This window comes from Syngnathus typhle, unplaced genomic scaffold (assembly GCF_033458585.1).
Source record: "Syngnathus typhle isolate RoL2023-S1 ecotype Sweden unplaced genomic scaffold, RoL_Styp_1.0 HiC_scaffold_121, whole genome shotgun sequence".
Lineage (NCBI taxonomy): Eukaryota > Metazoa > Chordata > Actinopteri > Syngnathiformes > Syngnathidae > Syngnathus > Syngnathus typhle.
The window spans coordinates 111,691-125,802 of record NW_026872027.1 but is presented as its reverse complement, the minus strand read 5'-3'; positions in this window follow the sequence as shown (position 1 = coordinate 125,802).

Sequence of the window (14,112 nt, the reverse complement as noted above, 5' to 3'; positions counted from 1 at the left end):
CGAAATAAACGCTCTCGGGTGCTTTAGAGTGCCGAGTTTATCACTGCGCATGAAGAAATGACCACCTCCAACGTTTGGTTTATGTTTTATAAGCATTTTTAATTTTATTGCTTAAATCGCATTTTCTCGGCGAGCTGAGCACTTTTTCTGAATTGTGCCGCTCCCGTCACTCTGGTTAGGTTGGCATGGAAAAAAAACGCTCTCGGGTGCTTTAGAGTGCCGAGTTTATCACTGCGCATGAAGAAATGACCACCTCCAACGTTTGGTTTATGTTTTATAAGCATTTTTAATTTTATTGCTTAAATCGCATTTTCTCGGCGAGCTGAGCACTTTTTCTGAATTGTGCCGCTCCCGTCACTCTGGTTAGGTTGGCATCGAAAAAAACGCTCTCGGGTGCTTTAGTGCCGAGTTTATCACTGCGCATGAAGAAATGACCACCTCCAACGTTTGGTTTATGTTTTATAAGCATTTTTAATTTTATTGCTTAAATCGCATTTTCTCGGCGAGCTGAGCGCTTTTTCTGAATTGTGCCGCTCCCGTCACTCTGGTTAGGTTGGCATCGAAAAAAACGCTCTCGGGTGCTTTAGAGTGCCGAGTTTATCACTGCGCATGAAGAAATGACCACCTCCAACGTTTGGTTTATGTTTTATAAGCATTTTTAATTTTATTGCTTAAATCGCATTTTCTCGGCGAGCTGAGCGCTTTTTCTGAATTGTGCCGCTCCCGTCACTCTGGTTAGGTTGGCATCGAAAAAAACGCTCTCGGGTATTTTAGAGTGCCGAGTTTATCACTGCGCATGAAGAAATGACCACCTCCAACGTTTGGTTTATGTTTTATAAGCATTTTTAATTTTATTGCTTAAATCGCATTTTCTCGGCGAGCTGAGCACTTTTTCTGAATTGTGCCGCTCCCGTCACTCTGGTTAGGTTGGCATGGAAAAAAACGCTCTCGGGTGCTTTAGAGTGCCGAGTTTATCACTGCGCATGAAGAAATGACCACCTCCAACGTTTGGTTTATGTTTTATAAGCATTTTTAATTTTATTGCTTAAATCGCATTTTCTCGGCGAGCTGAGCACTTTTTCTGACTTGTGCCGCTCCCGTCACTCTGGTTAGGTTGGCATGGAAAAAAACGCTCTCGGGTGCTTTAGAGTGCCGAGTTTATCACTGCGCATGAAGAAATGACCACCTCCAACGTTTGGTTTATGTTTTATAAGCATTTTTAATTTTATTGCTTAAATCGCATTTTCTCGGCGAGCTGAGCACTTTTTCTGAATTGTGCCGCTCCCGTCACTCTGGTTAGGTTGGCATGGAAAAAAACGCTCTCGGGTGCTTTAGAGTGCCGAGTTTATCACTGCGCATGAAGAAATGGCCACCTCCAACGTTTGGTTTATGTTTTATAAGCATTTTTAATTTTATTGCTTAAATCGCATTTTCTCGGCGAGCTGAGCTATTTTTCTGAATTGTGCCGCTCCCGTCACTCTGGTTAGGTTGGCATGGAAAAAAACGCTCTCGGGTGCTTTAGAGTGCCGAGTTTATCACTGCGCATGAAGAAATGGCCACCTCCAACGTTTGGTTTATGTTTTATAAGCATTTTTAATTTTATTGCTTAAATCGCATTTTCTCGGCGAGCTGAGCACTTTTTCTGAATTGTGCCGCTCCCGTCACTCTGGTTAGGTTGGCATGGAAAAAAACGCTCTCGGGTGCTTTAGAGTGCCGAGTTTATTACTGCGTAATAAGAAATGACCATCTACAACGTTTGGTTTATGTTTTATAAGCATTTTTAATTTTATTGCTTAAATCGCATTTTCTCGGCGAGCTGAGCACTTTTTCTGAATTGTGCCGCTCCCGTCACTCTGGTTAGGTTGGCATCGAAAAAAACGCTCTCGGGTGCTTTAGAGTGCCGAGTTTATCACCGCGCATGAAGAAATGACCACCTCCAACGTTTGGTTTATGTTTTATAAGCATTTTTAATTTTATTGCTTAAATCGCATTTTCTCGGCGAGCTGAGCGCTTTTTCTGAATTGTGCCGCTCCCGTCACTCTGGTTAGGTTGGCATCGAATAAAACGCTCTCGGGTGCTTTAGAGTGCCGAGTTTATCACTGCGCATGAAGAAATGACCACCTCCAACGTTTGGTTTATGTTTTATAAGCATTTTTAATTTTATTGCTTAAATCGCATTTTCTCGGCGAGCTGAGCACTTTTTCTGAATTGTGAAGCTCCCGTCACTCTGGTTAGGTTGGCATGGAAAAAAACGCTCTCGGGTGCTTTAGAGTGCCGAGTTTATTACTGCGTAATAAGAAATTACCTTCTACAACGTTTGGTTTATGTTTTATAAGCATTTTTAATTTTATTGCTTAAATCGCATTTTCTCGGCGAGCTGAGCACTTTTTCTGAATTGTGCCGCTCCCGTCACTCTGGTTAGGTTGGCATGGAAAAAAACGCTCTCGGGTGCTTTAGAGTGCCGAGTTTATCACTGCGCATGAAGAAATGACCACCTCCAACGTTTGGTTTATGTTTTATAAGCATTTTTAATTTTATTGCTTAAATCGCATTTTCTCGGCGAGCTGAGCACTTTTTCTGAATTGTGCCGCTCCCGTCACTCTGGTTAGGTTGGCATCGAAAAAAACGCTCTCGGGTGCTTTAGAGTGCCGAGTTTATCACTGCGCATGAAGAAATGACCACCTCCAACGTTTGGTTTATGTTTTATAAGCATTTTTAATTTTATTGCTTAAATCGCATTTTCTCGGCGAGCTGAGCACTTTTTCTGAATTGTGCCGCTCCCGTCACTCTGGTTAGGTTGGCATGGAAAAAAAAGCTCTCGGGTGCTTTAGAGTGCCGAGTTTATCACTGTGCATGAAGAAATGACCACCTCCAACGTTTGGTTTATGTTTTATAAGCATTTTTAATTTTATTGCTTAAATCGCATTTTCTCGGCGAGCTGAGCACTTTTTCTGAATTGTGCCGCTCCCGTCACTCTGGTTAGGTTGGCATGGAAAAAAACGCTCTCGGGTGCTTTAGAGTGCCGAGTTTATTACTGCGTAATAAGAAATGACCATCTACAACGTTTGGTTTATGTTTTATAAGCATTTTTAATTTTATTGCTTAAATCGCATTTTCTCGGCGAGCTGAGCACTTTTTCTGAATTGTGCCGCTCCCGTCACTCTGTTTAGGTTGGCATGGAAAAAAAACGCTCTCGGGTGCTTTAGAGTGCCGAGTTTATCACTGCGCATGAAGAAAAGACCACCTCCAACGTTTGGTTTATGTTTTATAAGCATTTTTAATTTTATTGCTTAAATCGCATTTTCTCGGCGAGCTGAGCACTTTTTCTGAATTGTGCCGCTCCTGTCACTCTGGTTAGGTTGGCATGGAAAAAAACACTCTCGGGTGCTTTAGAGTGCCGAGTTTATCACTGCGCATGAAGAAATTACCACCTCCAACGTTTGGTTTATGTTTTATAAGCATTTTTAATTTTATTGCTTAAATCGCATTTTCTCGGCGAGCTGAGCACTTTTTCTGAATTGTGCCGCTCCCGTCACTCTGGTTAGGTTGGCATGGAAAAAAACGCTCTCGGGTGCTTTAGAGTGCCGAGTTTATCACTGCGCATGAAGAAATGGCCACCTCCAACGTTTGGTTTATGTTTTATAAGCATTTTTAATTTTATTGCTTAAATCGCATTTTCTCGGCGAGCTGAGCACTTTTTCTGAATTGTGCCGCTCCCGTCACTCTGGTTAGGTTGGCATGGAAAAAAACGCTCTCGGGTGCTTTAGAGTGCCGAGTTTATCACTGCGCATGAAGAAATGGCCACCTCCAACGTTTGGTTTATGTTTTATAAGCATTTTTAATTTTATTGCTTAAATCGCATTTTCTCGGCGAGCTGAGCACTTTTTCTGAATTGTGCCGCTCCCGTCACTCTGGTTAGGTTGGCATGGAAAAAAACGCTCTCGGGTGCTTTAGAGTGCCGAGTTTATCACTGCGCATGAAGAAATGACCACCTCCAACGTTTGGTTTATGTTTTATAAGCATTTTTAATTTTATTGCTTAAATCGCATTTTCTCGGCGAGCTGAGCACTTTTTCTGAATTGTGCCGCTCCCGTCACTCTGGTTAGGTTGGCATCGAAAAAAACGCTCTCGGGTGCTTTAGAGTGCCGAGTTTATCACTGCGCATGAAGAAATGACCACCTCCAACGTTTGGTTTATGTTTTATAAGCATTTTTAATTTTATTGCTTAAATCGCATTTTCTCGGCGAGCTAAGCACTTTTTCTGAATTGTGCCGCTCCCGTCACTCTGGTTAGGTTGGCATCGAAAAAAACGCTCTCGGGTGCTTTAGAGTGCCGAGTTTATCACTGCGCATGAAGAAATGACCAACTCCAACGTTTGGTTTATGTTTTATAAGCATTTTTAATCTTATTGCTTAAATCGCATTTTCTCGGCGAGCTGAGCACTTTTTCTGAATTGTGCCGCTCCCGTCACTCTGGTTAGGTTGGCATCGAAAAAAACGCTCTCGGGTGCTTTAGAGTCCCGAGTTTATCACTGCGCATGAAGAAATGACCACCTCCAACGTTTGGTTTATGTTTTATAAGCATTTTTAATTTTATTGCTTAAATCGCATTTTCTCGGCGAGCTGAGCACTTTTTCTGAATTGTGCCGCTCCCGTCACTCTGGTTAGGTTGGCATCGAAAAAAACGCTCTCGGGTGCTTTAGAGTGCCGAGTTTATCACTGCGCATGAAGAAATGACCACCTCCAACGTTTGGTTTATGTTTTATAAGCATTTTTAATTTTATTGCTTAAATCGCATTTTCTCGGCGAGCTGAGCACTTTTTCTGAATTGTGCCGCTCCCGTCACTCTGGTTAGGTTGGCATCGAAAAAAACGCTCTCGGGTGCTTTAGAGTGCCGAGTTTATCACTGCGCATGAAGAAATGACCACCTCCAACGTTTGGTTTATGTTTTATAAGCATTTTTAATTTTATTGCTTAAATCGCATTTTCTCGGCGAGCTGAGCACTTTTTCTGAATTGTGCCGCTCCCGTCACTCTGGTTAGGTTGGCATCGAAAAAAACGCTCTCGGGTGCTTTAGAGTGCCGAATTTATCACTGCGCATGAAGAAATGACCACCTCCAACGTTTGGTTTATGTTTTATAAGCATTTTTAATTTTATTGCTTAAATCGCATTTTCTCGGCGAGCTGAGCGCTTTTTCTGAATTGTGCCGCTCCCGTCACTCTGGTTAGGTTGGCATCGAAAAAAACGCTCTCGGGTGCTTTAGAGTGCCGAGTTTATCACTGCGCATGAAGAAATGACCACCTCCAACGTTTGGTTTATGTTTTATAAGCATGTTTAATTTTATTGCTTAAATCGCATTTTCTCGGCGAGCTGAGCACTTTTTCTGAATTGTGCCGCTCCCGTCACTCTGGTTAGGTTGGCATCAAATAAAACGCTCTCGGGTGCTTTAGAGTGCCGAGTTTATCACTGCGCATGAAGAAATGACCACCTCCAACGTTTGGTTTATGTTTTATAAGCATTTTTAATTTTATTGCTTAAATCGCATTTTCTCGGCGAGCTGAGCACTTTTTCTGAATTGTGCCGCTCCCGTCACTCTGGTTAGGTTGGCATGGAAAAAAACGCTCTCGGGTGCTTTAGAGTGCCGAGTTTATCACTGCGCATGAAGAAATGACCACCTCCAACGTTTGGTTTATGTTTTATAAGCATTTTTAATTTTATTGCTTAAATCGCATTTTCTCGGCGAGCTGAGCACTTTTTCTGAATTGTGCCGCTCCCGTCACTCTGGTTAGGTTGGCATCGAAAAAAACGCTCTCGGGTGCTTTAGAGTGCCGAGTTTATCACTGCGCATGAAGAAATGACCACCTCCAACGTTTGGTTTATGTTTTATAAGCATTTTTAATTTTATTGCTTAAATCGCATTTTCTCGGCGAGCTGAGCACTTTTTCTGAATTGTGCCGCTCCCGTCACTCTGGTTAGGTTGGCATCGAAAAAAACGCTCTCGGGTGCTTTAGAGTGCCGAGTTTATCACTGCGCATGAAGAAATGACCAACTCCAACGTTTGGTTTATGTTTTATAAGCATTTTTAATTTTATTGCTTAAATCGCATTTTCTCGGCGAGCTGAGCACTTTTTCTGAATTGTGCCGCTCCCGTCACTCTGGTTAGGTTGGCATCGAAAAAAACGCTCTCGGGTGCTTTAGAGTGCCGAGTTTATCACTGCGCATGAAGAAATGACCACCTCCAACGTTTGGTTTATGTTTTATAAGCATTTTTAATTTTATTGCTTAACTCGCATTTTCTCGGCGAGGAGCACTTTTTCTGAATTGTGCCGCTCCCGTCACTCTGGTTAGGTTGGCATCGAAAAAAACGCTCTCGGGTGCTTTAGAGTGCCGAATTTATCACTGCGCATGAAGAAATGACCACCTCCAACGTTTGGTTTATGTTTTATAAGCATTTTTAATTTTATTGCTTAAATCGCATTTTCTCGGCGAGCTGAGCGCTTTTTCTGAATTGTGCCGCTCCCGTCACTCTGGTTAGGTTGGCATCGAAAAAAACGCTCTCGGGTGCTTTAGAGTGCCGAGTTTATCACTGCGCATGAAGAAATGACCACCTCCAACGTTTGGTTTATGTTTTATAAGCATTTTTAATTTTATTGCTTAAATCGCATTTTCTCGGCGAGCTGAGCGCTTTTTCTGAATTGTGCCGCTCCCGTCACTCTGGTTAGGTTGGCATCGAAAAAAACGCTCTCGGGTGCTTTAGAGTGCCGAGTTTATCACTGCGCATGAAGAAATGACCACCTCCAACGTTTGGTTTATGTTTTATAAGCATTTTTAATTTTATTGCTTAAATCGCATTTTCTCGGCAAGCTGAGCACTTTTTCTGAATTGTGCCGCTCCCGTCACTCTGGTTAGGTTGGCATCGAAAAAAACGCTCTCGGGTGCTTTAGAGTGCCGATTTTATCACTGCGCATGAAGAAATGACCACCTCCAACGTTTGGTTTATGTTTTATAAGCATTTTTAATTTTATTGCTTAAATCGCATTTTCTCGGCGAGCTGAGCACTTTTTCTGAATTGTGCCGCTCCCGTCACTCTGGTTAGGTTGGCATCGAAAAAAACGCTCTCGGGAGCTTTAGAGTGCCGAGTTTATCACCGCGCATGAAAAAATGACCACCTCCAACGTTTGGTTTATGTTTTATAAGCATTTTTAATTTTATTGCTTAAATCGCATTTTCTCGGCGAGCTGAGCGCTTTTTCTGAATTGTGCCGCTCCCGTCACTCTGGTTAGGTTGGCATCGAAAAAAACGCTCTTGGGTGCTTTAGAGTGCCGAGTTTATCACTGCGCATGAAGAAATGACCACCTCCAACGTTTGGTTTATGTTTTATAAGCATGTTTAATTTTATTGCTTAAATCGCATTTTCTCGGCGAGCTGAGCACTTTTTCTGAATTGTGCCGCTCCCGTCACTCTGGTTAGGTTGGCATCAAATAAAACGCTCTCGGGTGCTTTAGAGTGCCGAGTTTATCACTGCGCATGAAGAAATGACCACCTCCAACGTTTGGTTTATGTTTTATAAGCATTTTTAATTTTATTGCTTAAATCGCATTTTCTCGGCGAGCTGAGCACTTTTTCTGAATTGTGCCGCTCCCGTCACTCTGGTTAGGTTGGCATCGAAAAAAACGCTCTCGGGTGCTTTAGAGTGCCGAGTTTATCACTGCGCATGAAGAAATGACCACCTCCAACGTTTGGTTTATGTTTTATAAGCATTTTTAATTTTATTGCTTAAATCGCATTTTCTCGGCGAGCTGAGCACTTTTTCTGAATTGTGCCGCTCCCGTCACTCTGGTTAGGTTGGCATGGAAAAAAACGCTCTCGGGTGCTTTAGAGTGCCGAGTTTATTACTGCGTAATAAGAAATGACCATCTACAACGTTTGGTTTATGTTTTATAAGCATTTTAAATTTTATTGCTTAAATCGCATTTTCTCGGCGAGCTGAGCACTTTTTCTGAATTGTGCCGCTCCCGTCACTCTGGTTAGGTTGGCATCGAAAAAAACGCTCTCGGGTGCTTTAGAGTGCCGAGTTTATCACTGCGCATGAAGAAATGACCACCTCCAACGTTTGGTTTATGTTTTATAAGCATTTTTAATTTTATTGCTTAAATCGCATTTTCTCGGCGAGCTGAGCACTTTTTCTGAATTGTGCCGCTCCCGTCACTCTGGTTAGGTTGGCATGGAAAAAAACGCTCTCGGGTGCTTTAGAGTGCCGAGTTTATCACTGTGCATGAAGAAATGACCACCTCCAACGTTTGGTTTATGTTTTATAAGCATTTTTAATTTTATTGCTTAAATCGCATTTTCTCGGCGAGCTGAGCGCTTTTTCTGAATTGTGCCGCTCCCGTCACTCTGGTTAGGTTGGCATCGAAAAAAACGCTCTCGGGTGCTTTAGAGTGCCGAGTTTATTACTGCGTAATAAGAAATGACCATTTACAACGTTTGGTTTATGTTTTATAAGCATTTTTAATTTTATTGCTTAAATCGCATTTTCTCGGCGAGCTGAGCACTTTTTCTGAATTGTGCCGCTCCCGTCACTCTGGTTAGGTTGGCATCGAAAAAAACGCTCTCGGGTGCTTTAGAGTGCCGAGTTTATCACTGCGCATGAAGAAATGACCACCTCCAACGTTTGGTTTATGTTTTATAAGCATTTTTAATTTTATTGCTTAAATCGCATTTTCTCGGCGAGCTGAGCGCTTTTTCTGAATTGTGCCGCTCCCTTCACTCTGGTTAGGTTGGCATCGAAAAAAACGCTCTTGGGTGCTTTAGAGTGCCGAGTTTATCACTGCGCATGAAGAAATGACCACCTCCAACGTTTGGTTTATTTTTTATAAGCATTTTTAATTTTATTGCTTAAATCGCATTTTCTCGGCGAGCTGAGCACTTTTTCTGAATTGTGCTGCTCCCGTCACTCTGGTTAGGTTGGCATCGAAAAAAACGCTCTTGGGTGCTTTAGAGTGCCGAGTTTATCACTGCGCATGAAGAAATGACCACCTCCAACGTTTGGTTTATGTTTTATAAGCATTTTTAATTTTATTGCTTAAATCGCATTTTCTCGGCGAGCTGAGCACTTTTTCTGAATTGTGCCGCTCCCGTCACTCTGGTTAGGTTGGCATCGAAAAAAACGCTCTCGGGTGCTTTAGAGTGCCGAGTTTATCACTGCGCATGAAGAAATGACCACCTCCAACGTTTGGTTTATGTTTTATAAGCATTTTTAATTTTATTGCTTAAATCGCATTTTCTCGGCGAGCTGAGCACTTTTTCTGAATTGTGCCGCTCCCGTCACTCTGGTTAGGTTGGCATGGAAAAAAACGCTCTCGGGTGCTTTAGAGTGCCGAGTTTATCACTGCGCATGAAGAAATGGCCACCTCCAACGTTTGGTTTATGTTTTATAAGCATTTTTAATTTTATTGCTTAAATCGCATTTTCTCGGCGAGCTGAGCACTTTTTCTGAATTGTGCCGCTCCCGTCACTCTGGTTAGGTTGGCATGGAAAAAAACGCTCTCGGGTGCTTTAGAGTGCCGAGTTTATTACTGCGTAATAAGAAATGACCATCTACAACGTTTGGTTTATGTTTTATAAGCATTTTAAATTTTATTGCTTAAATCGCATTTTCTCGGCGAGCTGAGCACTTTTTCTGAATTGTGCCGCTCCCGTCACTCTGGTTAGGTTGGCATCGAAAAAAACGCTCTCGGGTGCTTTAGAGTGCCGAGTTTATCACTGTGCATGAAGAAATGACCACCTCCAACGTTTGGTTTATGTTTTATAAGCATTTTTAATTTTATTGCTTAAATCGCATTTTCTCGGCGAGCTGAGCGCTTTTTCTGAATTGTGCCGCTCCCGTCACTCTGGTTAGGTTGGCATGGAAAAAAACGCTCTCGGGTGCTTTAGAGTGCCGAGTTTATCACTGTGCATGAAGAAATGACCACCTCCAACGTTTGGTTTATGTTTTATAAGCATTTTTAATTTTATTGCTTAAATCGCATTTTCTCGGCGAGCTGAGCGCTTTTTCTGAATTGTGCCGCTCCCGTCACTCTGGTTAGGTTGGCATCGAAAAAAACGCTCTCGGGTGCTTTAGAGTGCCGAGTTTATTACTGCGTAATAAGAAATGACCATTTACAACGTTTGGTTTATGTTTTATAAGCATTTTTAATTTTATTGCTTAAATCGCATTTTCTCGGCGAGCTGAGCGCTTTTTCTGAATTGTGCCGCTCCCGTCACTCTGGTTAGGTTGGCATCGAAAAAAACGCTCTTGGGTGCTTTAGAGTGCCGAGTTTATCACTGCGCATGAAGAAATGACCACTTCCAACGTTTGGTTTATGTTTTATAAGCATGTTTAATTTTATTGCTTAAATCGCATTTTCTCGGCGAGCTGAGCACTTTTTCTGAATTGTGCCGCTCCCGTCACTCTGGTTAGGTTGGCATCAAATAAAACGCTCTCGGGTGCTTTAGAGTGCCGAGTTTATCACTGCGCATGAAGAAATGGCCACCTCCAACGTTTGGTTTATGTTTTATAAGCATTTTTAATTTTATTGCTTAAATCGCATTTTCTCGGCGAGCTGAGCACTTTTTCTGAATTGTGCCGCTCCCGTCACTCTGGTTAGGTTGGCATGGAAAAAAACGCTCTCGGGTGCTTTAGAGTGCCGAGTTTATTACTGCGTAATAAGAAATGACCATCTACAACGTTTGGTTTATGTTTTATAAGCATTTTAAATTTTATTGCTTAAATCGCATTTTCTCGGCGAGCTGAGCACTTTTTCTGAATTGTGCCGCTCCCGTCACTCTGGTTAGGTTGGCATCGAAAAAAACGCTCTCGGGTGCTTTAGAGTGCCGAGTTTATCACTGTGCATGAAGAAATGACCACCTCCAACGTTTGGTTTATGTTTTATAAGCATTTTTAATTTTATTGCTTAAATCGCATTTTCTCGGCGAGCTGAGCGCTTTTTCTGAATTGTGCCGCTCCCGTCACTCTGGTTAGGTTGGCATGGAAAAAAACGCTCTCGGGTGCTTTAGAGTGCCGAGTTTATCACTGTGCATGAAGAAATGACCACCTCCAACGTTTGGTTTATGTTTTATAAGCATTTTTAATTTTATTGCTTAAATCGCATTTTCTCGGCGAGCTGAGCGCTTTTTCTGAATTGTGCCGCTCCCGTCACTCTGGTTAGGTTGGCATCGAAAAAAACGCTCTCGGGTGCTTTAGAGTGCCGAGTTTATTACTGCGTAATAAGAAATGACCATTTACAACGTTTGGTTTATGTTTTATAAGCATTTTTAATTTTATTGCTTAAATCGCATTTTCTCGGCGAGCTGAGCACTTTTTCTGAATTGTGCCGCTCCCGTCACTCTGGTTAGGTTGGCATCGAAAAAAACGCTCTCGGGTGCTTTAGAGTGCCGAATTTATCACTGTGCATGAAGAAATGACCACCTCCAACGTTTGGTTTATGTTTTATAAGCATTTTTAATTTTATTGCTTAAATCGCATTTTCTCGGCGAGCTGAGCGCTTTTTCTGAATTGTGCCGCTCCCGTCACTCTGGTTAGGTTGGCATCGAAAAAAACGCTCTCGGGTGCTTTAGAGTGCCGAGTTTATCACTGCGCATGAAGAAATGACCAACTCCAACGTTTGGTTTATGTTTTATAAGCATTTTTAATTTTATTGCTTAAATCGCATTTTCTCGGCGAGCTGAGCACTTTTTCTGAATTGTGCCGCTCCCGTCACTCTGGTTAGGTTGGCATCGAAAAAAACGCTCTCGGGTGCTTTAGAGTGCCGAGTTTATCACTGCGCATGAAGAAATGACCACCTCCAACGTTTGGTTTATGTTTTATAAGCATTTTTAATTTTATTGCTTAAATCGCATTTTCTCGGCGAGCTGAGCACTTTTTCTGAATTGTGCCGCTCCCGTCACTCTGGTTAGGTTGGCATCGAAAAAAACGCTCTCGGGTGCTTTAGAGTGCCGAATTTATCACTGCGCATGAAGAAATGACCACCTCCAACGTTTGGTTTATGTTTTATAAGCATTTTTAATTTTATTGCTTAAATCGCATTTTCTCGGCGAGCTGAGCGCTTTTTCTGAATTGTGCCGCTCCCGTCACTCTGGTTAGGTTGGCATCGAAAAAAACGCTCTCGGGTGCTTTAGAGTGCCGAGTTTATCACTGCGCATGAAGAAATGACCACCTCCAACGTTTGGTTTATGTTTTATAAGCATTTTTAATTTTATTGCTTAAATCGCATTTTCTCGGCGAGCTGAGCGCTTTTTCTGAATTGTGCCGCTCCCGTCACTCTGGTTAGGTTGGCATCGAAAAAAACGCTCTCGGGTGCTTTAGAGTGCCGAGTTTATCACTGCGCATGAAGAAATGACCACCTCCAACGTTTGGTTTATGTTTTATAAGCATTTTTAATTTTATTGCTTAAATCGCATTTTCTCGGCAAGCTGAGCACTTTTTCTGAATTGTGCCGCTCCCGTCACTCTGGTTAGGTTGGCATCGAAAAAAACGCTCTCGGGTGCTTTAGAGTGCCGATTTTATCACTGCGCATGAAGAAATGACCACCTCCAACGTTTGGTTTATGTTTTATAAGCATTTTTAATTTTATTGCTTAAATCGCATTTTCTCGGCGAGCTGAGCACTTTTTCTGAATTGTGCCGCTCCCGTCACTCTGGTTAGGTTGGCATCGAAAAAAACGCTCTCGGGTGCTTTAGAGTGCCGAGTTTATCACCGCGCATGAAGAAATGACCACCTCCAACGTTTGGTTTATGTTTTATAAGCATTTTTAATTTTATTGCTTAAATCGCATTTTCTCGGTGAGCTGAGCACTTTTTCTGAATTGTGCCGCTCCCGTCACTCTGGTTAGGTTGGTATGGAAAAAAACGCTCTCGGGTGCTTTAGAGTGCCGAGTTTATCACTGCGCATGAAGAAATGACCACCTCCAACGTTTGGTTTATGTTTTATAAGCATTTTTAATTTTATTGCTTAAATCGCATTTTCTCGGCGAGCTGAGCACTTTTTCTGAATTGTGCCGCTCCCGTCACTCTGGTTAGGTTGGCATCGAAAAAAACGCTCTCGGGTGCTTTAGAGTGCCGAGTTTATCACTGCGCATGAAGAAATGACCACCTCCAACGTTTGGTTTATGTTTTATAAGCATTTTTAATTTTATTGCTTAAATCGCATTTTCTCGGCGAGCTGAGCACTTTTTCTGAATTGTGCCGCTCCCGTCACTCTGGTTAGGTTGGCATCGAAAAAAACGCTCTCGGGTGCTTTAGAGTGCCGAGTTTATCACTGCGCATGAAGAAATGACCACCTCCAACGTTTGGTTTATGTTTTATAAGCATTTTTAATTTTATTGCTTAAATCGCATTTTCTCGGCGAGCTGAGCACTTTTTCTGAATTGTGCCGCTCCCGTCACTCTGGTTAGGTTGGCATCGAAAAAAACGCTCTCGGGTGCTTTAGAGTGCCGAGTTTATCACTGCGCATGAAGAAATGACCACCTCCAACGTTTGGTTTATGTTTTATAAGCATTTTTAATTTTATTGCTTAAATCGCATTTTCTCGGCGAGCTGAGCACTTTTTCTGAATTGTGCCGCTCCCGTCACTCTGGTTAGGTTGGCATGGAAAAAAACGCTCTCGGGTGCTTTAGAGTGCCGAGTTTATTACTGCGTAATAAGAAATGACCATCTACAACGTTTGGTTTATGTTTTATAAGCATTTTTAATTTTATTGCTTAAATCGCATTTTCTCGGCGAGCCGAGCACTTTTTCTGAATTGTGCCGCTCCCGTCACTCTGTTTAGGTTGGCATGGAAAAAAACGCTCTCGGGTGCTTTAGAGTGCCGAATTTATCACTGCGCATGAAGAAAAGACCACCTCCAACGTTTGGTTTATGTTTTATAAGCATTTTTAATTTTATTGCTTAAATCGCATTTTCTCGGCGAGCTGAGCGCTTTTTCTGAATTGTGCCGCTCCCGTCACTCTGGTTAGGTTGGCATCGAAAAAAACGCTCTCGGGTGCTTTAGAGTGCCGAGTTTATTACTGCGTAATAAGAAATGACCATTTACAACGTTTGGTTTATGTTTTA